A 23,226-nucleotide genomic window follows, 5' to 3' on the forward strand; every position below is an offset into this window, starting at 1 on the left:
TCCCTGTCCCTGTCCGTATCCGACGTGTTCGTGTCCGCCCCTAAATGTCAGCGCTTGTTTTGATGCAACCTCACGCGCCGTAAACAACTTATTATTATTGCAAATGCCTTTTCTTTTTATTTGCTACGAATCTCCACTGCCGCCGGCCCTTTTTCCCTCTCCCCCTCCCCCTCCCTCTCTGTCTGTGTCGCTGCATCTTTGGCTGCCTTTCAAGTTCCTTTTTTGTGTGCCACAAACATTGCCTTCGGTCGTACCTCCGAAACGGAAACGCAAACGCAGGCAATTCTAGCAAAACTTATGGATACCCTGCCACGGAAGTGGGCAACCCAAAAGGAGTCTCTGACTGTGCAACATACTCGCAGGTGCCTCGTGTCTAGGGTATCTCCATGGTCCAGCATCCACCCGCACCGGCTCATTACTTACTGGCGTTTTTTGTGTGTCTATCCGCCACCTTTGTGTGTGCAACGTTGCAGCCGTAGCCGTAGACGTTGGCAATCTACTCCGGCGGATCAGTGGGGCACGGACTGGGGCTGGGGCTGCTTAAGTGGCTCTCCTGCTGCTGCTGCTGCTTGGCCTCCGTCCATGTCAGATCTATCTCATTTGGCGGTGCCAAGTTTTTTGACTGCTACAAAGAGCAGTTCCTCCCCCTATCCCCTTCCCCCTCTCTCTTTGTGGATTGCATTGCAATGACGCCCACCAAAAAAAAAAAAACAAACCCAGCCACGCCTCCCAATTCCTTGTCAAACTTTTATCTACAACGCCAGGAGGCGGCAGCCTTGTATAATATTTTTACGTGTTTTTTTTTGTGTGCGGTGTGTGTGTGTGTGTGTGTGTGTGTGTGTGTGTGTGTGTCTCTCTCTCTCTCTGGCTCTTATAAATCATAAATACATATTTTACGAGCTCGTTTCGTGGTCTCTCTCTTTGGGGGGACCTCACATTTCATTTGAAATAATTTGTGGCATATTGGCAATTATTCATTCGCTTTTTTCTCTTGTCCTTGGATACGGATACATCCTGGCAGAACGGCTTAAGTGCCGACCGGGAAATTGTTGTCTGATGTGTGGATTTTGTTCTGGATTTTGGCTTGGCTTTATCTTTTCTCCACTGCCTGATGCTGCTGTGTGACATTGCATAAAAGGCGGAAGGCGGAAGGTGGAAGGTGGAAGGATATCCAGGGAGCTGGGTCCAGGGACTGCGGTCTGCGGCGGGGGATGGGAGGGGGTTTAATGGGGCCAGCGAGGCAGAAATTGATTTAGTGCCTATCGCAGAGGCTTCTGATAAGCTTCTGCCGGCAGAGGGTTCCAGGATATGAGCGTTGGCAGTGCAGGAACAATCAGTATATACTATATATAGTATTCGCATGTACATACGGAAATTGCTGTCGATGGATTGCAGATATCCGCCTGTTGGAAAGGAAAACTATTCGAGGATTTATGAATTATAGTGTATTTTTTTTGTTTCGGGGCAAATAAATAATGGAATACGATTTAATCTACAATTATTCAAAGCTAAAGAACAAGCGAAAATGGAAGATAAATATATATACACAAATACACTCATACATACATACATATGTATGTCAGAGGTGGACACCCTTGCTGTGCGTTTTCCTCCTCTTGCATTTGGTCTGTTGTCTTATCTTTTGATCTTCGTTGGATCTGCGAGGCTTTGCTTCGCTCTCACGGCACAACAAATGCTCTCACAATTGCGTCGCTTCAGTGCTCGCCCAGCAACAACAACAATAAAGCGCGACGCTCTGCTGACGATGCCGAGCTGCTGCGAGTCTTGCATTGCAAGCAGGTTCGCTATCTCTCTCTCCGACGAACATGTCCGATCAGGCTCGTTTCGTCTGCGAGATGCCGATCTCTCGCTTTCAGCGCTTTCATGTGCAGGGAGGGAATAACCAAATTCATTCTACGACTCTCTTTTCGACTCTTATTCTAAGCTCAGCTCAACTGAGAGCACTTTGACGCCTTGTTTGATGAGAGAGTGAAGTGAAGAACGAAGTTTGCGGTTGTCTTGAGACCCGAAAAGAGAGCGCGTTGCGGTTGCGGACCATCCAGGGACGGGTATGTTGTTTTTATACCATTTATTAGCCCCAGACCAATACAGTGCCGCTCAACTGAATATGCTCAACAGTTTTCAAAAGTGAAACCGCTATATCTTTTTAACGAGCTTACCGATTTATATGAAATAATTTTGTTTGCATAGATTGATTCATTGTTATTACATATATCAAAAAATTGTTTGGTTTCCAGGACACGTTTTTAAAGGCACAAAAAATTCCGTATTGTATATACAATGTACATGAAAATGGGCTTATTTTCATCTTTTAATGCACTTTCAGGCGCTCATTTCTTCTTTGGGGTATACATACGAGTAAATACAGTATATTTTTGTTCAAAACTTTATTCTATGCGATGAAATATCCTGAAAATGAAATGTTTTGGACAGAGAAATGTGGGATTTTACCCCTATTTAAGGAATGTCCAACAAATAATCTTTCAGGGCACCTTCCACACTTGATTGATGCTTTTTCATACGATCTTACGAGGTGAATACATCAGATTCGACTAAAAAGGGTACACCTTTATTATCTTTAAAGAGGCTTTCCTTTCCTTTAAGCTATTGAATTTGTTTAAAATTAATCTCCGAGCTACTCCGAACTTAGATTCCATTGAAACACGCACACAAATCAACGAAACTAATTCAATTTGTAATCCGCAAGATACAAAGATACGTAGATACGCATAGAAGTGACCTTTACGCATAAGCTTGTATCTGGGAGACACACACATGACCCCAGAGGAGCAGAACAACAAAGGAGTCATAGAAATCGGAATACTAAGAATACTAAGAACCGGATACGGGATACGCCACGGAGTTGAAGAGGTTAACTATCGTTGCAAATTTGACTCGATTAACCTTTTCGATTGCATCCCACGAGTAGCCGCAGACAGCTGCAGATACAGATACAGATAGAGATGGAGATACAGTTACGGATAGAGAAAGAGTCATCAGGTTGAGAGGAGAAGCCAAATCAAATGACTAGAGGGAGTCTCCTCGTGGGGCCGTCAATGAATGCTGCGGGGCTGCGGGGCAGCGGGGCAGCGGAGGCGTGGCAGTGCCCTATCGCTCCTTTTCTCTTTGGTCCTTCGATCTTTGTGTGTGGCTTCGGTTTCCATTCAATTCTTGCTCAATTGCTCTGTGGGGCAGGTGTTAATGTATCCTTCAAATGTTGCCATTGAATTGAATTGAAAGTTAATTTGCCAATTGGTCCCACAGCGTCACCCCCCACGCCCCCTCCCCCAACCCCTCTCTATCTGCCGCAGAACACAAACAACGACACGAGGGGGGGGGGGGGTGGCATGAACAGAGCTCCAGTTAAGGGCTGGGGGCGGGGGAGAGGGGGAGGGGTGGAGTGGAGTGTGTTGCCAGCTTGCATTTTCAACTAGTTTTGCAAAGTGTGATTAAATGTTTTGTGTGTTGCAGCTTTCAGCTTTTGTTGCGTGTTTTTATTGCCATCCCCCTCCCTCACACCCCCCCTCAAACAATGCCATCACGGAGTGTGCGAAGGAGAGAGGGGGTGTGGGGTGGGGGGGCATGCACACAACATTAGGCAACACACCGAGTCCAGGGCTAAGAGACGGAGAGAGGACATTTTCAAAATGTGCTGCCACAGACAAAGCCTTCTCCTCCTCCTCCTCCTTCTGCTCCAGCTCCTCCTCCTTGCTCCCCTTCCTTCTGTGTTCGCCCCCCCCTTCCTTTGTCTCTCCTCTGGTTTTTCTGCCGAGTTGCTAAAAAACTTCTTTTCAGCAAACGCCGCTCGCCCGCTCTCCCGCTCTGTCGTCCTGTGTCCAGGAGGCCCTGGAGCCGGACTGTGGGGGCAGGGGAGGGCTTCGAGTTGTGTTGTGTTTGCCGCAAACAAGCAACGTGGCAGGAACGGGCTGGCGAACGGGCAGGAACATCCCCAATGAAAGTGAACAAAAAAAGTATCTTTCACTTTTATTTTTCTTTTTTCTCTCTTTTTTTTTGCATATTACATTAAAGGATTGGAAAACATAATTTTTCCATATTTTTTTTGGATTGTTTAAACATATTAAAATCACAAAAATGTGCAGCAGCGCCCCTCGGTCACCGTTTTAAGAGGATTATTTGCCGCTTTTCAACTGTGTGTTTTCTCTGAGTGTAGCCAAGGCATCGATGGCCAGGCAAAGGAGTCTGCCGCTCTGGCAGTAGGCCGCCGAGCTCTGGGGCCGGAGGACAGTGGGTCGCACGGACGGCCTTCCCTCTCTATTTGTTGCAACTTCCTCTCCACTCCAGTTGCACGTTGGGTGTCGCCAGAGCGTCAGTGGCAACGACAGTGGCAGTGGCAGCATTCGAGGCGCTTTCCAGCATCTTCAAAAGTTGTGGGATGCTGTAATGCCGCCTCAAGTGGCAGCCGCCAAAACCGCGACGAGCGGGTGGGAGGGGAGAGGGAGGGGAAGTCCAACTCCGACTTTGGGAGGGGGGGGGGGGCTGCTACCAAATTGCTTTGGCTTTGGCGCTTGTCCTCACCTGTCGCTTGCCTCTGCCACTGCCGCTGCCTCTGCCTCTGCCGCTGCCTCTGCCTCTGCCTTTACCTGTCTTTCACTGTGTGCGTGTCTCTGTATCTGTATCTGTGTGTGTGTGTGTGTGTGTTATGTTTTGAATGAACGCCTGCGTCTTTTATCTTTTCATAAATTTTCTTGCTTTTGTGCGGAGGCTTCACTGCCTCCCCTACCCCCCTCCCCTCCCCCTCCCGCCTGGCACTTACAATCACTTTTATTCCGCGTTTTCCCTCAAGTTTTTCCAAGTTTTTCTGCAGTCAAGCCAAGAAAAACAACAACAACAGCCGCAGCAACAGCAACAGGAAGAGGAACAACAATTTTAATGCTTACAAAATTTGAATTGAATTTGCCGCAAGCGCAGCAACGTGGCAGGGGGGGGGTGTGGTGGGGGGGGGGGGGGTGCCCCTAAGAGGATGCTCCTCTAAACTCCACTCCACGCCGCGCACTGCGCTTTCCCCTCGCTCTCTGCCTTTCATCTGTGTTTATGGATTGTCCTTTCTATTCCTATCTCGCTCTCTCGCTCTCTCTCGCTCTCCTTCCACCAATTTGCATCTTTCTCTTTCCCCGATTTGGATGCCTTCTCCTTCTCCGTCTCCTTCTCTGGCAGGACTCTCTCCTTCTCTGTCTCCAATTTGCCTCCAATTTGAGGACAGCTTCAACTTCAACATCTCTCTCTCTCTCTCTCTCTCTTTCTCTTTCGCCGCTTCACCTGCTTTTCCGGCTTTTACTTTTTTGTTTGGTTTTTGCCTAGTTTCACGCTTTGGTTTTTCCTTAATCGTTTATCCTTGAGGTGGCCCACACACACACACACACACATTCGCCCCTGGCTCTGTGGCAGCCACACACAACAATGCCCCAAAGGCGACCGAGTGCAATGTAACCGCCCAAAGGAGGGGCCACGCCGCCCAGTAATTGGAGCACAGGGAGGGGTACGCCCCCCTCCCCCCGCCCAGGAGGGTCCTGCAAATGTGCATTTAATTCGTGCGAAAATTGTGGCAAACAAAGGAAGAGGCGGGGGGGGGGGGGGGTGGGGCAAGCAGCATGGGCCATCTAGAGGCATCCCTGGATGATGGATGGAGTTGCAAAAGCTTTTGATTTATATTGCCATCGTATGAGGCAGAGGCCATAAATATATGCTGCCCCTGCCACCGCCCCTGCCACCGCCCCTGCCCCTGCCACTGCCACTGCCCCTGCCCCTGCTGCCCCTGCTGCCGCTGCTTGTTGATTATGCATTCGATGTGCACCGAAAACCTTTTAGTTTTGTGGCATGCCTCTCCCTCTCTCACGTCTGCGTGCGTGCGTGTGTGTGTGTGTGTGTGTGTGGCATGCGACAAGGTTGTGTGGCTCCAGTTCCGGATATTGCGGTAAACAACAGAAGGAAGTGCTGATGCTGTCCCACAGAATCAATTAGGAAGCCAAAAGCAAGGAAGCAACCCAATCCCCCCTCCCCCCACCCCCCCACAAAATCAAAACAAATCAATAAACCCGAAGGGACTTTAAGGATCCAAAAGGAAACGATGGTCTCAAACGAGTATCTCAAGTAATTGAAGATAATTCACGGTCTAGGACCCGAAAAGTCATATTTGGGGTGTATTCACCGACATTTTGTGGGGACCCAAAGACTCGGCAGTGCCTCAAGTGATAGATTATCCATAAGATGGGGCTTCTTACGAGATCTGCTCGCCATATCAATGCCAAGAATGTGTCTATTTTCGGGGTTTAAGCCTCCATTTAAGGCATGGATAGTAATCCCCTTCGTGGGTGTACAATATCTTGGGGTTTATTCGGGATATTAACAGATATCTTTTGCTTAAAAATACCAAGTGCCAGGCCCTATAACCCACACCACCCCTAGACGATCCCTGCTCCAAAATATTTCATAGAAATTCGCTTTCTTTAAACGCAAATTTTCCTTTAAATTGAAAGGAAATTACAAAAAACAAATATTATATTTGATAAATAAATTCCAAAATTTGATGAAAAGCGTATTCCAACGATCCACAAACCGCTGCTTGTGCTTGCGCGGTGTCCACACAACCGAGGGGCGCTGCCGCATGGCAACCTTTTCAAAAAGGTTGGATTTCTATTTTATATTTTCGTTTTCATTTTCATTTATGATTTTGACAAGTTGTTTTGTAACCTAATGGATTGCTGGTTTTTACTCCGGTGTAGAGGGCGGGCCCCCTGCCCCCTGCCTCCCCTGCCCCCCCGACCATTCATCATAAAGTTTTGGTCTGTCCAAACCGTACCCACCGCCCCTTGCCCCTTGCCCCTCGCCCCCCCCCCCCCCCCGTTCATTATATCCATATCCACAAATGGAAAACTTTTTCATTGCCAACTTTAAAGCGAATGAATGGAGGGAGGAGAGGGGACGGTAGAGGGGAGTGGAGTGGAGTGGAAGATGCTTCATCATTTAAGGATTCCCAATGCCAAATCTCCCTCTGTGAAAGGGGGGGGGGGAGCGGGGGAGGGGGGGCAACTCTCTTTTATATAGACCACAAATGCCGCCACTTACGTAATACATCACGAAATGTCCACAACAAGGTAAAAGGATTTGTGCAGGTGCTCCATTCTCCACTCGCTCCCCCCTTTTGGGGATTGGTGGAAGGGAGGAGGGGGACTGTTCTCCATATTTTTGTAAGCCAAAAATGCAGCTTAACATATCAGCGCCAACGAGCCACAAGCGTTGCCAGGCGAAATGGCAGGACCAGAAGCGGAACGAGAAGGAGAGCGAGTGGCAGGGGCAGGGGGCAGGGGCAGGAGGCAGGAGGCAGAGCCAGAGCCAGAACCCAAGCAAAGTGAGGCGGCTGAGCGCTGACCGTGCAACATTCTGCTCCATTCTGCCGCCAGCACCTGCCAGAGGAGTGGTGGGTGGTGGTGGGTGGGGAAAACGTGTTAGCGAATACACTCTCTCCACACACACACACACACACACACACACACAGTGGAGGGGGGAGGAGGGGGGTGGCGGCTGCTGCGGTAATTAATGCAGCGCGTTTGCGAAAATGCGAATACATTTCGCTGCAGCAAACGACGGAGCGACAGAACGATTTCAAGGTACCGACTATGGACCCCGGCCTCGTGGGGGCGCCACAGTGGGGCACAATCGAGCGGAAAGTGCCGGGCAAAGGAGAGGAGAGAGGGAGAAGCGAGGCGAGGCGAGTGTGCAGGGGTTGATCGGGTTGCCATGTGTTCGTACCCCGAATGGAATAAAAAGTGCAAAATATTAAATATTAAATGGAATGTAAACGAAATTTCGATGGGAAATGGATATCAACCGCAAGATTGGCTGCCTTCGCCACGCCCTGTGGCACATTTAAAGCTTGAAAGCCAGAATATATTCCCAAATAAAGTATTTAATACCAAAATCTATCAAAAATAATGATCTCCCATCTTTCCATTTATTGCAAAACAAAAAAACATCAACAATTGGGGGAATATAAATATCATTCGGTGAAGCCACAAAATTATAATAATTCCAAAAGTATTTCGATTATATTTGGAATACATTTATCCCGTTCTTTTTTTTGGGTTTTTTTCGCTAAAAATAAATGCATTTTTTGTGATGAATGCATTCCGATTATATAACAAAAAAATACCCCTAATACCGCATCTATCCCCCCCGCCAACCCACAAGCAAATAACTTGTGGAAAATCGAATTCATTTTCGCATTTTCGCATTTTCTCATCATAGATTTATCCGTGTTGCCGGAAAATACTTATGGCAAACTTTTGGAATATTTTAACTAAATTACTGTACTATGCCCACACACACACACACACCCAAGCACACACACACACACATGGACGGGCAGGGGCTTGCACAGGGAAAAATTGAAAACTCTGTGGAAAAGTGCCCCTTTGCCCCACTGTCGCAAAATGGTAACGAAGGGGGTGTCACTATGGATGCGAGTGCGTGGAGGGAGGAGGAGGGTGGGGGGTGGAGGCAGGGGGGCTGGGCAAATGTATTCACGCCGAAACGATTTTGGGTGCACGGCGACACCTTGGTTTGGCGCCCGCTAACTGTAAACACATACATATGTATGCACTGCTTGCAGGCACACATCCAAAGCACACACACACACACACACACACACACACACACAGACACTAACACACACACACACCCATGCGAGCACAGAGATGCAGATGCAGGATGCATGTGTGAAAAGTTGCACGTCTCCTCCATTCGCCTCCATTCGCCTCCATTCGCCTCCTTTTGCCTCCATTCGCCATTTGCACTGTTTTGCCCAAAATGCAAACGAGAGCAAACGAAGGAGTAACAGAGAGAGAGAGAGAGAGAGACAGAGAGAAAGGGAGAGGAAGAGCGAGAACGGGGGTAAATCCAGCGAATTTTTAAATTTGAATATGTTTTTCTTGCCATATCTTCTTTTCATTTTGTTACCCCATTCCACTGCATATTTCTCCATCACTATATCTATCTTCCTCCTGCGAGTCCTCCTGCGAGTCCTCCTGCGAGTCCTCGTCCCCGTTCGCTTTCCCTATTGCTACCGCTTTATCTTTTGCCACCTCTCTCCATGTGTCTCTCCCTGTCTCTCCCTGTCTCTCGCTACGATCTCCGTTTGCCATTTGTCTGCTTTTTCCCATACCCTTTCACTGGGGGGTATTCCAAAATATTCAAAAATAAGCCATTGCTTTTCAAGGGGTATTTTTTAAGAGGGGGTAATTTCTTAGAATTTACTAAGTGAAAAATATATAGAATATATCGTCTTCAAATTGGTTTCTAGCTGGGGCAGATCCCAGCTGAATCCTCCTTTCAGGGCTTCCCTATATAACGTGGCTATTAAAGATAGGATCACCATATCAAAAATTCCAATTAAAACCCAACAAAAGCTGGGATATCCAATGAATTCCTAGCCCAAAAATCTACCCCATACATTTCTTGTGTTATTTTTGTGGGAGTGAAACAGATTGGAGGAAGATTTCTATTTCGAAGACGTATTTATTCTCCCGAAGCGCCATTTAGAATGCACGCGCTTCGATCTACGTACTTTTCATCGGTATATTCGGTATTTTTTCTGGATTCCTGGTATTTTCATATTTTCCTAGATATATGAAAGTTCTACTGGGGCTGTCGTACTACTGATGGGGGCTCTCCTAATATATCCATCCTTTTCTGGTTATTTTATTAATTTGTTGGAATGACTAGCATCAAGGATCGACTGGATATAGCCTTGTCCGTCCGTCTGTCCCTCCTGTTTGAAGCCTAGTACTCAGAGACCACCAGAACTAGAGATTAGAACAAATCGGGAACAAATCGCAGATTCTTAGAGAGGAGGGACCATAGCCAACAGAAAGCGGAATCTGGAGCATCTCGGATCAATATTATAGGCAGATTAAAGCTATCCCTCTCCCTCTCTTCTTCGTGCAATGTGCTCGCTCTGACGGGGGGCTGGGGAGTAGCGAGAAGCGAATAACCGTGTATCGCTTATAGATGTAGAGCTGCGGCCCTTGCCGCTCGTCTCGCTTCGTTCCCGTTCCATTTCGCTGTTTTTGCCTTTGCTTTTGGAACTGTTTGTCTTACACGTCTTCCCGCTGGTTGTTTGTGTTATTTATTTGTTAGTTTTGTGATTCAAATGTATTCCTGACTTTCTCTCCCGCCCCAGCTGGCCTTCGCAGTACATATATACATGTATATTCGTACATATGTACTATATGCACGCGTATCTCTTGTTTTTCTTGTATTTTTTGTATTTTTTTTGCCTGTCTTCCGTTTTATTCTAGCATTCATTCCATTCCGAAGTGCCGCCGCTTATTATGCACATTTTAAATCATCATCTACGCAGCGGCAGCAGCGACAAAGATGCCCAAAAGAGAGAGAGAGAGAGAGAGAACCCTTGGCTCTGGAGAGTGGGGTGGGGGTGGGGGTGGGGGCAGGAATGACGGCTGTTAAATTAAGTACACTTTCATATGATGATGCCATTCATTCACACACGCACACCCACACACACCCACACCTCCATATGTATCTATGCATCTTTGAGATACGAGATACGAGTTGCCACAGTGGCAACGGCACTCTTGCAACATCCACAACTCTACTGCATATTTTCGTGTCTGGAAAAGTATTTCAAAATTATTTACACATAAAAAAGGATGCAAATATGTATCTTCGGGCTGCCAGAAACGAAAAGGATTGCCAATGTTTTAATCTGTGTTAAATGCTAAATTCGAAATGCAACAAAATCTAATTGCAACGTTGCAGCGCACAATCTTTGCAAAATAATCTCCGCATAAATCCCAAAAAATATGGAAATATGTTTCCAAATATCTGCATCTGTATCTGTATCTGTTGGATCCATTATGAATAAATCTTTAATAAATATTGCATTGCAATGAAAGAAAATTCAATGGTAATCCCCACACACCCCCCCTCCCCCCCCCACTCTTGATTACATAATAAAAATGCAAGACTTGTGCCACAAAAAAGGCAACGTGAGGGTGGGGTGGGGGGTAGGGAATGGCCCATCAATTGTTAACTGGAAATGTTGTTTCATTTAATTTGAAAGACATTTTCCGTGCCATTTCCCTGGCCGAATGCAGCGATTAGAGTGCAAGGTGGCCTCTGTTTGTCTTTTGTGGCATGGAAAACTCTAGGAAATCCACACACACACACACACACACACACGCACACGCACACGCCTTTACCTTTGGGCCATAAGTTCCAGTTGGCTTGTGGCATAACGGTAATTACGATGGGGCCAAATGTCGACCGATTTCCGCTCTAACAAACAGCAATTGATTGCAGTTATTGTTGTACCGGCTGCTGGTTGGCTGTCTGCCCCTGCCCCACCCCCTGTGCCTGCCCCCCCCCTGCCTGCCCCCTGCCCCTCTGCACCACTTTTCAAAACCGATTTTCTATCCATTCGCTTGTTTTTATTGCTATTCGCCCACGTTTGAGCCCCAATTATCATAAGAAATAATTTATAGGAACCACTGCTGCGTGACACCAAACGAAGTCCGTCCGTCCCTGCCCTTCCGTCCGTCCCTGCCCCTCCGTCCGTCCCTGCCCTTCCGTCCGTCCCTGCCCCTCCGTCCTTCCGTCCTTCTGTCCGTCCATCCCTTGTTGTAGGTGCACTTCAACTTTGATATTTTCTACCTTGGAAAGCCACTTCTAAGCAGTGTTGCCTCTTTAGCTCTGTGAGTGTGTGTGTGTGTGTGTGTGTGTGTGTGTGTGTGCCGCGTCCTAATGCATGCCAAATGGCCATGGGCATCAATAAAGCGTACGTCACTCTAATTGCACTCTTGCCTACCCCTAACCCTGCCCCTGCCGCTGCCCCATCGCCAATCTCCTGCTTTCTTTAGCCATATGCACTGAGAGAAATTTGTGGCCACAATTTGGCGGAGAAATGTCTGTGAAATCCACATTTTTGCGGTACCTTTTCCAAAAAGATGCATCTCTGTTGTTTAGGGTTTCCCTTGATCGGTTTCTGTTGCCATCTCCCTCTCTCCCTCTAGGAACTAGGATCAATTATATCTCCTTGTAGTCCCAAGTCTCTCCCCTCCTCTTGGATGACGTGCACTATCCAGTGTTTACTGGTCCCTGGTTCTCTGTCTCCTTTCGCTTATGGGAACATTTGTACAGGGCATCAAAGCGAATCTTCTGTAGTTAAGGGGCATGCAAAAGGTTTGCCCTTTGCCCTCCACAGAATCTACAGCGGGATATCCACAATCTTTGAGGATTGAGAATCGTAGAGGCGCATCTTTTGATCGGGAATTACAGCCATTATTGTAGCTCTTTCAGAAGAAGCAATACATATGATCCTCCTCCCCAACTCCCCCTCTCTTCCACCCCACCATTCTTTATGGTCTTTTCACTCCACTTTTCGGGCAGTGTGGCACAGACACCGACAGACAGACTGCTGGACACGCGTTGCAGTTACACTCGACTTTTTCGCACGCTCCCCCCCACTCGCCATTTCCCGCCCCGCCCCGCCCCTGTCTTTGTATGCAGTCAAAGGGGTAAAGGGGGTAAAGGGGGGTAACGGGGCTAAAAGTGGGTGAACTGTAATGCCATTAGCTGGCAGCGGCAGCGGCAGTGGCAGTGGCAGCGGCAAAGCCATTTGAAAGTTCAACACGTTCAAAGGTCCGTTCGCAACATGCAACATGCTTCACACTCTTTTTCCCGAGCCATTTTTATGGCCATCTCTCTGTATTCTTGGCGTTGAACAGTGGCACTGGCTACTCCCGCCTCCCGCCTCCCGCCGCCCGCCTCCCGCCTCCTGTGTCCTGGCAGTGGCTCTTCTGCTCTGCTCGGCTCTGGTCTGTCTTGGCCGTGTCCTTTTTGCGCAACTTTCACTGTTTATTCTGCTAAAAGCGCTGGCCAACACTCCTCATGCACTCGAAAGTCTTACCAAACACACGCACCCAGACAGGGGCTCCAAGGGGGGTGGGGGGGGGATAGAGGAGACACTCAGGCAGCTGCTGGGTCTACAAATACAACAGAAAAAAAAGGAGAGAGAAAAAAAAAAACGAGAAAGAACTCAAAAACCGAAGCGCAGCTGGAAAAGCAAGTGAGTTTCATGCCACTGCCACTGCCACTGCCTCAGTGCCACTGCCACTGTGCCGCCTCTTTTAATTGACTTTTTATGCGCACTTCACTCTCTGGTAGTACATAGCCCCCTTAGCCCCCCCTCTCTCTCCCCGCCTGTGTTTTAGCCAGTTGAATTTAACGCGCTTTAAGTTTGCCAATTGCATTGCCTCCTGCTCCTTGGGCTCCTTGGGCTCCTTCCTGCCTGTGGGAGTCGTCGAATGGCCATGGAATGGAATGCCATTCCAGCCATCGCCAACACCTCCTTCTCCACCCCCTCCCCATCCACTGGCCATGGCGCTCAGCCACTGTGACACTTTGCAAGCCATTAAGCATTTTCATTACCTGCCCTCCCGCCTGCCCCCCTCGCCTGCCCCCCTGCCTGCCCTCCTGCCCCCCGCCTGCCTGCAAGCCTGCTGCTTTGCATTTTGATAGTCCTCCTAAGCCTTAGTATCGTATCATTGTCGTTGTCGCTGTCGTTGCCGCCGTCGTAAGAGAGCCAGAAACCAGTGCCCCCTTCAGTGCCCCCTCCAGTGCCCCCCCCGACAGTGCCCCTGCTCCGCCTTCCCCGCCTTGGCCTTCGTGCATTTCGTGTTTTGTTTACGTGTGCCCTATTAATTGCCAGAGCGTCCAAAATGCAAATTGCAAATGCAACCTGCAACTTGCAACTTGCAACTGCAACAGCCAGGCAGGGCGTTGGAGAGAGGGATCTGTGTCTGGTTGCAGGCAGAGGAGAGGCGTGTTCCCCGAGCCGATGGACTCCACCGCAGAGTAGAGGGCAGCCCCCAAACGGTCGGCCCGGGGGCAGGGGCAGGGGCAGGGCCAGAGCCACTGATGGAGGCCGCACATCGCTGGACCGACAGACAGATACAGTTCTGCCTGGGTTCTGCCTGGGCTCTGGCCTTTTGTGCCACGAAGGACAATGTGAATTATTGTCCTGGTTTTGCATATTATGCCCCAAAGTTTGCCTCAGTTTGCCTTTCGTTTCCATTTCCATTACCATTTCCATTTCCATTGCCATTCGGCCGTCCATTCGTTTGGTGGGTAATTAAAACGCTTAAAGACGCATCAGTGCGTGACAAATCTTGCTTTTCACTTTTCCAGGGGGGGCAGCGGGGGCAGCGGGGGCAGCGGGGGAAAGGGGAGGGTGCAGTGGAGTGGCAAAGTAGCCTCCTGTCTTCCCATTGCCTTCCACTGCCTCCCAGTGCCTCCTTTTGCCTCCCCTTGCCTCTCCTTGACTCCCATTCCCTCCTTTTGTTTGTGTTTTAAAAGTTCCTGCCACATTTTGCGGATTTCTGTTTGCCAAAGGTTCGCCGGAAAGGGTTTTCCCGCCGATTGGAAGATTAATCCAGAGATTTCCAGCCAGAAATCAATTCGTTTCCCTGCAGGAAGAGTATCTTTTGGGGCCTCCATCATTGATCAAAAACCCTCCTTAAATATTCCATAAACCATATAAAGAGTAGCCATTCGCCATTTTCCAGCTTCCAGCTTCCAGCCATGGCTTTCCTATTGATTTTTCATACAAATATTCGAGTGGCCAGAGGTCTGTCCTGTCCTGGCTCATTGAGGACATCGTCAAGTGCCACAGGCACTGCTTCAGTGCTTCAGTGCTTCAGTGCCTGCATTCTGTCGTCTTCTGTCTTGTCATTGTTACGGGGATCCCCCCCCTCCACTCGAAACTCTGCACAAAATTCATTCAAGTAAATTTTCTTATAAAAGAGTTGCCAGTAGAGGAGGAGGAGGCAGAGGGGGCGGAGGAGGGGGCATGGCAAGCAGCTGCTTCGTTTGTGTCTGGGACAGTGGCCAACACTTGACCAGAGCCCCACAGAGTCTCGGAGATGATAAAGTGTTTCCTTCCCCCCCTCCATAGCCCCTCCCTCTCCCCCCCTCTCTATCTCTGGGGCTGTCTTGAGGCCCTAAACTGTTGAAATTTGTCACGAGCACACGCGATGCAAAGTCGAAACTTGGAGGAACAGCCACCATGGGATGTGTGTCTGTGTGTGCCACATGATTCTGCCACAATTAGTGGACGCAACAGAGGAGAATTTGTCGGCATAAAAATCTAAAAAGCCAAAAAATGACTTAATAGCCAAAAAGTTGTGCATGCGACAAAGTAAGCGTTCGTGCGTGGCATCAACGTGTGGCAGGGTGGTATTTTTGGGGTTGGATATTTGCGGCTCATATGAGTGACATAGCCAGGGCAGGGCAGGGCATAGGATAGACCAGGCGCTGACTTGTCGTCGGGGCACACGACAGCGACGGAGCCGCAACAGCCGCAGGAGGGACACAGAGATTCAGGAAGCCCTCTTGGTGGCAGTGGCAGTGGCAGCGGCAGTCAGCAGCGCGCGTGCCGTTAGGAAAGTTGCCAGTCCCACCCCCTCAATCCCCCTCCCCGCCCCGTCCACTGGGTGGCAAGCCAAAAGCCGGGCCAAGTCCTCAGTTAGCCGCCAGAATGCCGCAAGAGAATGCGTGCCTGTGGACAACAACATGTCAGCAGCCTCGTCTCTACCATGCTATCCCCTCCCCTCCCCGCCCCATCCCCATCCCCAGCCCCATCCCCATCCCTATCCCTGTATATATGTACATCTTTCTCTCTCGTTTAATTCATAATATTCTATGAATGAAGTGAAGTGTGGCATGCTGCAGGCTGGCAGGCAGGCGGCAGGCGGCGATGGAGAGTGAGCAAAGTTTTTGAGACTAAAGCAAATGCCCAGCTGGCAATTATAATTTTCCCCGTTTTCACCCATTTCCCCCCATCCCCCCTCCCCCTGCACTCCCCGTTTCGTTGTGTGTTAAAAATATGATTCAATTTGCTTTGCCTTCCGTTGAATGCCTGCCCCCCCCATGCCCCCCCTGCCCACCGCCTGCCCTGCCTGCCGATGCGATGTCGCTTCGAATGAAAAATAATTCATAATTTCTTTTGCTTTTTTTTTTGTTCCTTTTCAAGAGGTGTTTTTGGGTTGGCTTCGGTTTGCGGGGAATTATGTGAGTCCTGGCTGAAAGTTGTGCAAAGATCGGAACGAAGTAAAGGCTTAAGGGATAAGTGGACTCGGAGAAAAAAGCACACAACCATATTTAAATAAAAGAGGGATCTCTCTTGATTTAAACCCACATTTAATTGATTTATTAAACACTTTAAAATCAATCACGCAAATACAAATGAATTTCAATAAAAGGCACAAATTCGTTGGAAATTTGTTCAGTGTAAAAAACAAAAAGTAAAACCCGAATGTGCCTAGCCGAAGGCAAACGAACTGCCTTCGTAGTGTGTTTCAGGAACGAAACGGCAGAGTGAACGGCAGCCGCAGTGATCCGAAGGCAGGATTCGTGAAGTTCGAACGCTTTAAAGTGTGCCCTGTGGATTCACACTTCTAGAGATGGACAGCAGCCGGGCTGCTTCTTTTCCCTCTTCTTTTGTGCATTCAAAACTGTCGTTTGTCTCCCGATCTTCAATTCACCCACGTAGGTGGCTTCGCTGCTCTCACGGCACAGTACTGCTCATGCTCTCGCTAATGCGCTCTCTCACAGAAATTCATTCAATGCTGCCGGCCCGCTATTAGTCGGCCAGCAACAACAACAATGCGAAACATTCGGGCAGCCCGAGCATCGGCGAGCTCATGCATCGCTTGCTCTCAGCACAACCGAGAGTGCCTTGATGAGCGAGAAAGAGAGGAGCGAAGTTTGCTGTTGCTGAAAAGAGAGCGCCAGCGAGCTAGTCGGATTTCTTGCACGAGCATTGCCTGTTGTTGTTGTTGTCGTTGCCCTTCTCTGTTCTTATCTCCTTTGCGATCGTATGCCGCGACTGCATTTCGTTTCTTTTGCACACAGCTCTTGCATTTTCGAGGCGATTATTGCAGGAGTATGTGATGGTTGTATGGCAATTCCTTCAAGCTTTCTTCTAAAAACCAGCAGTGCTTGTTATTGTTTCTCTCATTTATTCTACAGGGTATTCCCTGGACTTGCTGTAAATTTTGTATCAGATTCTTGTTTTTTTTTTTCGACATTAAAATTGATTCGCTTATCCACAGAGCAGCAGCGGCAGCGGCAGCGGCAGTGGCAGTGGCAGGAGGGCGGAGGAGAAGAGTAGGCAAAGAATGATAGAGAAAGGAGGAAACAGAGATAACCATCCTCCGCTTTTCGCTCTCTGTCTGTCTCCCTCTCTCTTCGACTGATGGCTGTCTCCGCTGATTAGACTTAGAGACGACGACGACGATAGACGACGGCGTGTAAATGGCGCCTGGCAAAAGGTGTTGATGATGATGTACATAAAGTGCCGTTGGCTGAATGCCTGTCAGGCGGAGGAGGACCCAAAGAGACGCAGAAAGAGATGGAGCGAGCGAGCGAGAGAGAGAGAGAGAGCAAAGGGTGGGGCTGGGTGGAAGGTTAGGAACTGGCTAAAAACTTGTCGCCGCGCACGGAAGCACAAAAATTGAATTGACATGACAGTCGTTTGGGTTCCAGCAACAGCAACAGCAACAGGAACAGCTATAGCTATAGCTACAGCTACAGCTGCTCTTCCCAGATCTCCCGATGATGTGGCATGAGGCAAGAACTGATGCTGCCACTGGAGGAGGGGCGGGAGGCAGATGGCTGCTGCTGCTGCTGCCGCTGCTGGGGCAAGGCAACCATCAACTGACAACAGTTTATGTTGGGGACGACAGTTCGGAGCACGCTTCATAAAATTCATTTCCGTGCCGCCACCGCCACTGCCACTGCCACTGCCACCGTTGCCCCATAGCTGTTGCTGCCGCTGTTCCAAAAGTGATTAAAATTATAATTAAACTGTGATGGTTGTCTCTCTCCCTCCCCCCCACCACTCCCCACTCTCCCCCTCTCCCTCTCTCTCTCTCTCGTTCTGTCTTTCCTGCCCTCTTTCGCTGCAGACGTGGGGCTGTAGGAATATTCAATTTAAACTAAATCCTCAATTCTCTCAAGTACAACGCGGCGTATGAGCAATGTCCAAGGAGAAACAGAGACAGAGCGAGGAGAGGGCTTTACAGAAGGGGGGGGGGGGGCATGTGGCAGGGAGAGTGGGGGAATCATTTTATGCATTCAACATCCTCCGTCCGTATCCTATCCTGCAGTCTGTCCATGCATTCAACGGTTCATTGGTTGCTATAAATATATAATACGTGACAAATACGTGCCCGAGCTCTTTTCAATCCCGACTTCGGAGCCCACTCCCCCCTCCCCCCGCTCCCTGCTCCCTGCTCCCTGCTCCCTGCTGCATGATAAAAACGTGTGTATGTACAAATCCTTGCCAGAACATTTGCCATTCCTCACGGAAAGGAAGGCGAAGGACTCGGCGGAAGGAGGGACGGAAAGGAGGATGCGAGCGAAGAAAGAAAGAAAGAAATGGTTAGCAATAAAAGTGTTCAGCGTGCTGTTGCATGTAAGAGAGGCAAGCGGCAAGAGGCAAGCGGCAAGAGGCAAGAGGAGGGGGCAAGGGGCAAGGGATGGTGCGGTGTGGCAGCAGAACAGGTTGTAGTCCAAGATGGAACGCACTTGTTGATTGGCACTCAATGTTGCGTCTTAAAGGATTGATGTACTACCCGGGGAGTCAGAGGTGGAGGAGGAGGTGGAGTTGGGAGTGTGTGGCAGGGACTGGCATGTGGCATGCGGCTGAATATGGCCGGCAGAGGTGGCGCGTTCTGGGACTGTGAACTGTTGCCTGGGGCAACGTCAACGATGCACGTGCAATGGCTGCCACTTCTTCTGCTCCTGCTCGAAATGCACTGCACATTATGCCCCCCCCCCCCCCCCCCCCCCCCCCGTGTCGTGGCAAGGTGATGATGTTGCATGTGTGCCAAATGGGAGCTATGCATGTACATTTTCCAGAGTGCGGTATTGTAACTATGAATACGTTATGGCTCTGGCCTCTCCGGCTCTCCGGCACTCCGGCACTCCCCGCCCTTTGCAAATGGACATCCGATTACGAGTCGATTGGGGCAATAGAATTCCACACGAGACGACAAGGAATATCGAATGAACTTTTGGGTTTTACGTGTATGAAAGGTGTGTCCTCCGTCCTCCGTCCCCCTTTCCCCTTTAGAGGCTGTCTTTGAAATGAATCCCCTCCCCACCCCCCTGAAAAAGCAGGGGTTTCCATAGTTTTTCAACACATACTACCTATCATCTACCCTGCGTCTAATCATCCCATCATTCCATCAATCCATCCATCCATCCATCCATCCGTCCGTCCATTGAGCAGCAACAAGCCCCAGCAATGAGCGGTGCGCTTATTCCATTTGCTTAGACATGAACAAAAAAGGGGGTGGGGGCAGAGGGGGCACAGGGGGCACCCACACACACACACACACACACATTCGCAGACACAGATCAAAGGCGGAGACGAAACGGAGGGGAGTGACTGGCAAAAGCGCAAAAAAAAGGCAGAAAAACGGAAACGGAAATTGAAAATCTGAAGCTTTTGGGGGGAGGGAGCACAGGGAGGGGGGGGGGGGGGGGGAGAGCGGAGCGAGTGAGCTGTGAATCCTATTTCAAGTGCAATCTTCAGTCTCGCAGGTTCCTCTGTTCGAAAGTAATTCAATAGTTGGCGGACGGCGGCTCTGCGTGGGATACCACTGCCACTGCCACTGCCACTGCCACAGCTGCCCCAGCCCCACCGCTGCCACCGCTGCTCTGCGTCTCTTCTGCTTTTCGGGATGGATGCTGCTGTTCGTGGCATTGAATGGCAATCGAGAGTGGCACGTAATGCCAACAATTGCACACCAATGCAAACACAGACAAAGGGGCGGTGTGGGGCAGGGCGTTGGGGCAGGCACAGGATCCAGAGCTAGAGCCCGAGCCAGAGCCAGAGCTGGAGCCAGAGCCAGAGCCTGGTTCTCTCGTTCTCAGGGTCGGGATCTCGGGGTCTGGCTGGGGCCAAAGGATATTGGAGGGATTGTGATGCTGTTGCTGCTCATTGGTTGCATTGCCTGCTGCTCGATGGGGGAGCGTTGCAGCGCACACACACGTTGCACGTGTGTAGATAACGTTTACTGCTGCGGCAGCAGCTGCTTACGGCTTAGGTGGGTCTTTCCACCTCCCCCTGGTGCCGGTCGCCCGCTGCCCTGCTGGGATTTCGTCTCCTCCACATGCCACATGCCGCATGCCCCGCATGCCCCCTGCCATGCGTACACGAAATTCATTTATGTGTGCACGCAAATCCCTAATCCCTAGTTTTTGCTGCCTGTTTGTCTCCTGCCTGCCCGCCTGCCCGCCTGCCATCCGCCCGGAGGAGGAGCCACAGGACGAGGCATCAGGATGACACCGACAACGATGCTGACAACATTTGCAGGAAATGACTTTTGAGCGGTTCCTCTTGTGGGTCTCTCCCCCCCTCTCTCTCCCCCTCTCTCCCTGTCTCTTTCTAGGCTTAGTAACGAAATAAAAGCTGCGCCTGCCACCCAGGTTCCTTCTGTGATTTCTGTGCCACAAGCTCCTCCGTAGTTCCTACCAGCGGTTACCTTCGGAAGCCACGCACCTCCATCCTCCATTCTGCATCCTGCATCCTGGATCCTGCATCCTCCATCTCCATCTACGTCTCAGCCTTCAGCCGTGCCGCCTGCGACCGACACAAGATTGATGTAGCATTCATTTGATGCGGATTAGTATTTTATAGCTGCACTTCACTGCCACGTGGGGCAGGCACACAGTAGATCCACTCCAACCCCACCCCGCCTCCCCCCCCCGTAAACGCACAAAAGGCGAAAAGCTTGTGCACTTTTCCCCACCCTCCCCCCTTTGGTCCCTTTTCCTTTCCCCGTACTTTTGCCAGGAATTGATTGCCGCCACTCCTGCCCCATGCCCCAGGCCCCCACTCCCCCCCCGCCGGTGCCTTATCTACGTGCGTACTTTTGTGCGCCCCTTCGCCATCATCTGATTGGGGTCAGCTATTGACAGGGGGAGGGAGGAGGAGGGTGGAGGGAGGAGCAGAGTGGTTGGGGGGCATGGCTTAGAGGCTGGTGGCAGGTAGCGCCGGCTCTTGTTGCTGCTGTTGTTTAGCTGCTAAGTTGCTTACTTGATTTGTAGCACAAATTCAATTCAATTGGCTCTGTCCTCCCCCCACCCCCCGCCCCCCTCTCGCACTTTGGTAATCAATAGCCGCCGACTGACCCCTGGATTTGATTTCACTCGGCTACAAAGTTGCGTTTCGATTAGAGGCAGTCGTCGTTGGTCCTGCCAGGTCCTGCCTGGTCCTGCCTGGTCCTGTTTACGAAGTGTTGTCCATCGGAACGGAACGCATTCGAATGTGGCCCTTTGTTTAGGATTCTGTACATATTTCAATCTTCTTTTGTTGGCTAAACGCTTTGAATAGAGCCCCCCACCCCCTCCCCCTTACTCGGAGGGGCACAGGGCTAACCCGTAGATAGCGATGGAAGCTCTCCATATCGAATGTTCTTGAGACACTTGGGGGTGGCTTTATCCTTGGAAAAAGTGTCCATCGCCTTTGTGGTGCAGTGTAAATCGCTGGCTGCCTTCATGGTTTGATTTGTGGACTGTGGCACTGTGGCACGATGGATATTAGTGGATGGCTAGAGAGGATGAAACACCCCCCCGTTGGGCCCCGTTGGGCGGCCTGTTTTAGTGGCTTATTCCGGGTGTAAGTATGAGTGGCTCCTTCCGATGGGTGTGCTGAGGGGGGGGGGGCATAACCGCAAGCTACTAGATGGAAAATGGAGGAATGTGCCGGCGAACTCCTTGGCGCTGCTGCAGCGCTGCAAATTAATTAATTTTGACGAGGAACCAAAGGAAATGGCAACCATTTTTCCTTGACTGACTGACTGCCAGGCAGAATGCCAGGCAGCGGCAAGTATAAATTGTATGTGGCAGCAGGCGGCAGGCAGCAGGCAGCAGGCGGCAGTCAGGGTCCTATGCAAAAAGGCTAAAACGAGGCAAGGGGGGGGGGGGGGCTGGCGATGATGGGTGTGAGTGTAATTACTTGCACACCTGTCGACACACTCATTTAATAGAGACAGAGAGGGAGAGAGAGTGAGGTGCAAGTTTGTCCGGAATGTGCCGTGTGCCCCATCTGGCGGCGGGTTTAAGTAATTTCGACCACTCTACCAAGGGCAGGCCAATCGGAGTCGGATGGGGAGTCGGTGTCGGAGTCCCGAGACTGCTGCTGCCTGCCACAATTGCAAATGATTTTCACTTTCAGATCGAAATGAATATGCCACTAGCCCGAAACCTGCCACAATCCCCACCTCTCTCTCTCTCACCCTCTCTCTCTAGACAGCCTCCAGTGGCGGAAGCGCATAAATATCCTTGCCACACACCACACACATACACCTTTGCAGGCTTGCCACCTATTGGGGCAACGCTAAATGTTGCCGCTCTGCCTGATAAATGACCCTTGAACACCTTTAAGTCTCCACCCTGCTCCCGCCTGGCCCCTCCCCTCCCCTCCCCTGCCTGCCTGCCAACCCCAAAAACTTTGGCGCCTGACCGCCGCCGCCCTCGGAGGAGGCATATAAATTGAAAGCTATTTATCATACACATGCCACACACACACATGCACAGGGGGACCAAGTGCCTCTCTGTGTGTGTGTGTGCGTTCGTATGTTAACTAAGTTTTTGGTTTCGTCCCAGAAACGGAAATGGCAGCCGAAATACTGAAGCAGAGAACAATCACCTATGAAATACTCATTAAGAACATTTTGGGGATGTTTTTAAAGCGATTTAACGGGGTTTTAGCAGGGGCTTTTCCACAGGCAGGCAGACAGGGAGACAGGCAACGATGATGGAATGCTCAAATATTTCAATTTCCATTGATTTCCTTGGACTTCAGGAAGAGAAGAGAGAGAGAGAGAGAATACTTGGTGCCAAATACAAGCACTACCTACGTATTCCACAAATGCAAATCAGAATCAAGAATATTAATCGAATATTTTTGAAAATTTAAGCTCGGATCTTTCTATTCTTCAGGCAAATTTGTGAATATTTTTTGTAGATTTTCGCTTTGCCTTTCGTCTGTGGCTCTGGATCTTCTTTTGATCGACGAGGCTTTGCTTCGCTCTCACGGCACAACGAATGCTCTCACAATTGCGTCGCTCCAGTGCTCGCACAGCAACAACAACAACA

The 23,226-nt window shown here is 50.0% G+C and overlaps 1 protein-coding gene across 6 annotated transcripts in view; it reads left to right on the forward strand.

Moving 5' to 3' along the window:
* The window catches only part of Rbp6 (RNA-binding protein 6), a 191,368-nt gene that overhangs the window by 29,428 nt on the left and 138,714 nt on the right, over positions 1-23,226 (forward strand). The window lies entirely within an intron of this gene.

Source organism: Drosophila pseudoobscura, chromosome X (assembly GCF_009870125.1).
Source record: "Drosophila pseudoobscura strain MV-25-SWS-2005 chromosome X, UCI_Dpse_MV25, whole genome shotgun sequence".
Taxonomy (NCBI): domain Eukaryota; kingdom Metazoa; phylum Arthropoda; class Insecta; order Diptera; family Drosophilidae; genus Drosophila; species Drosophila pseudoobscura.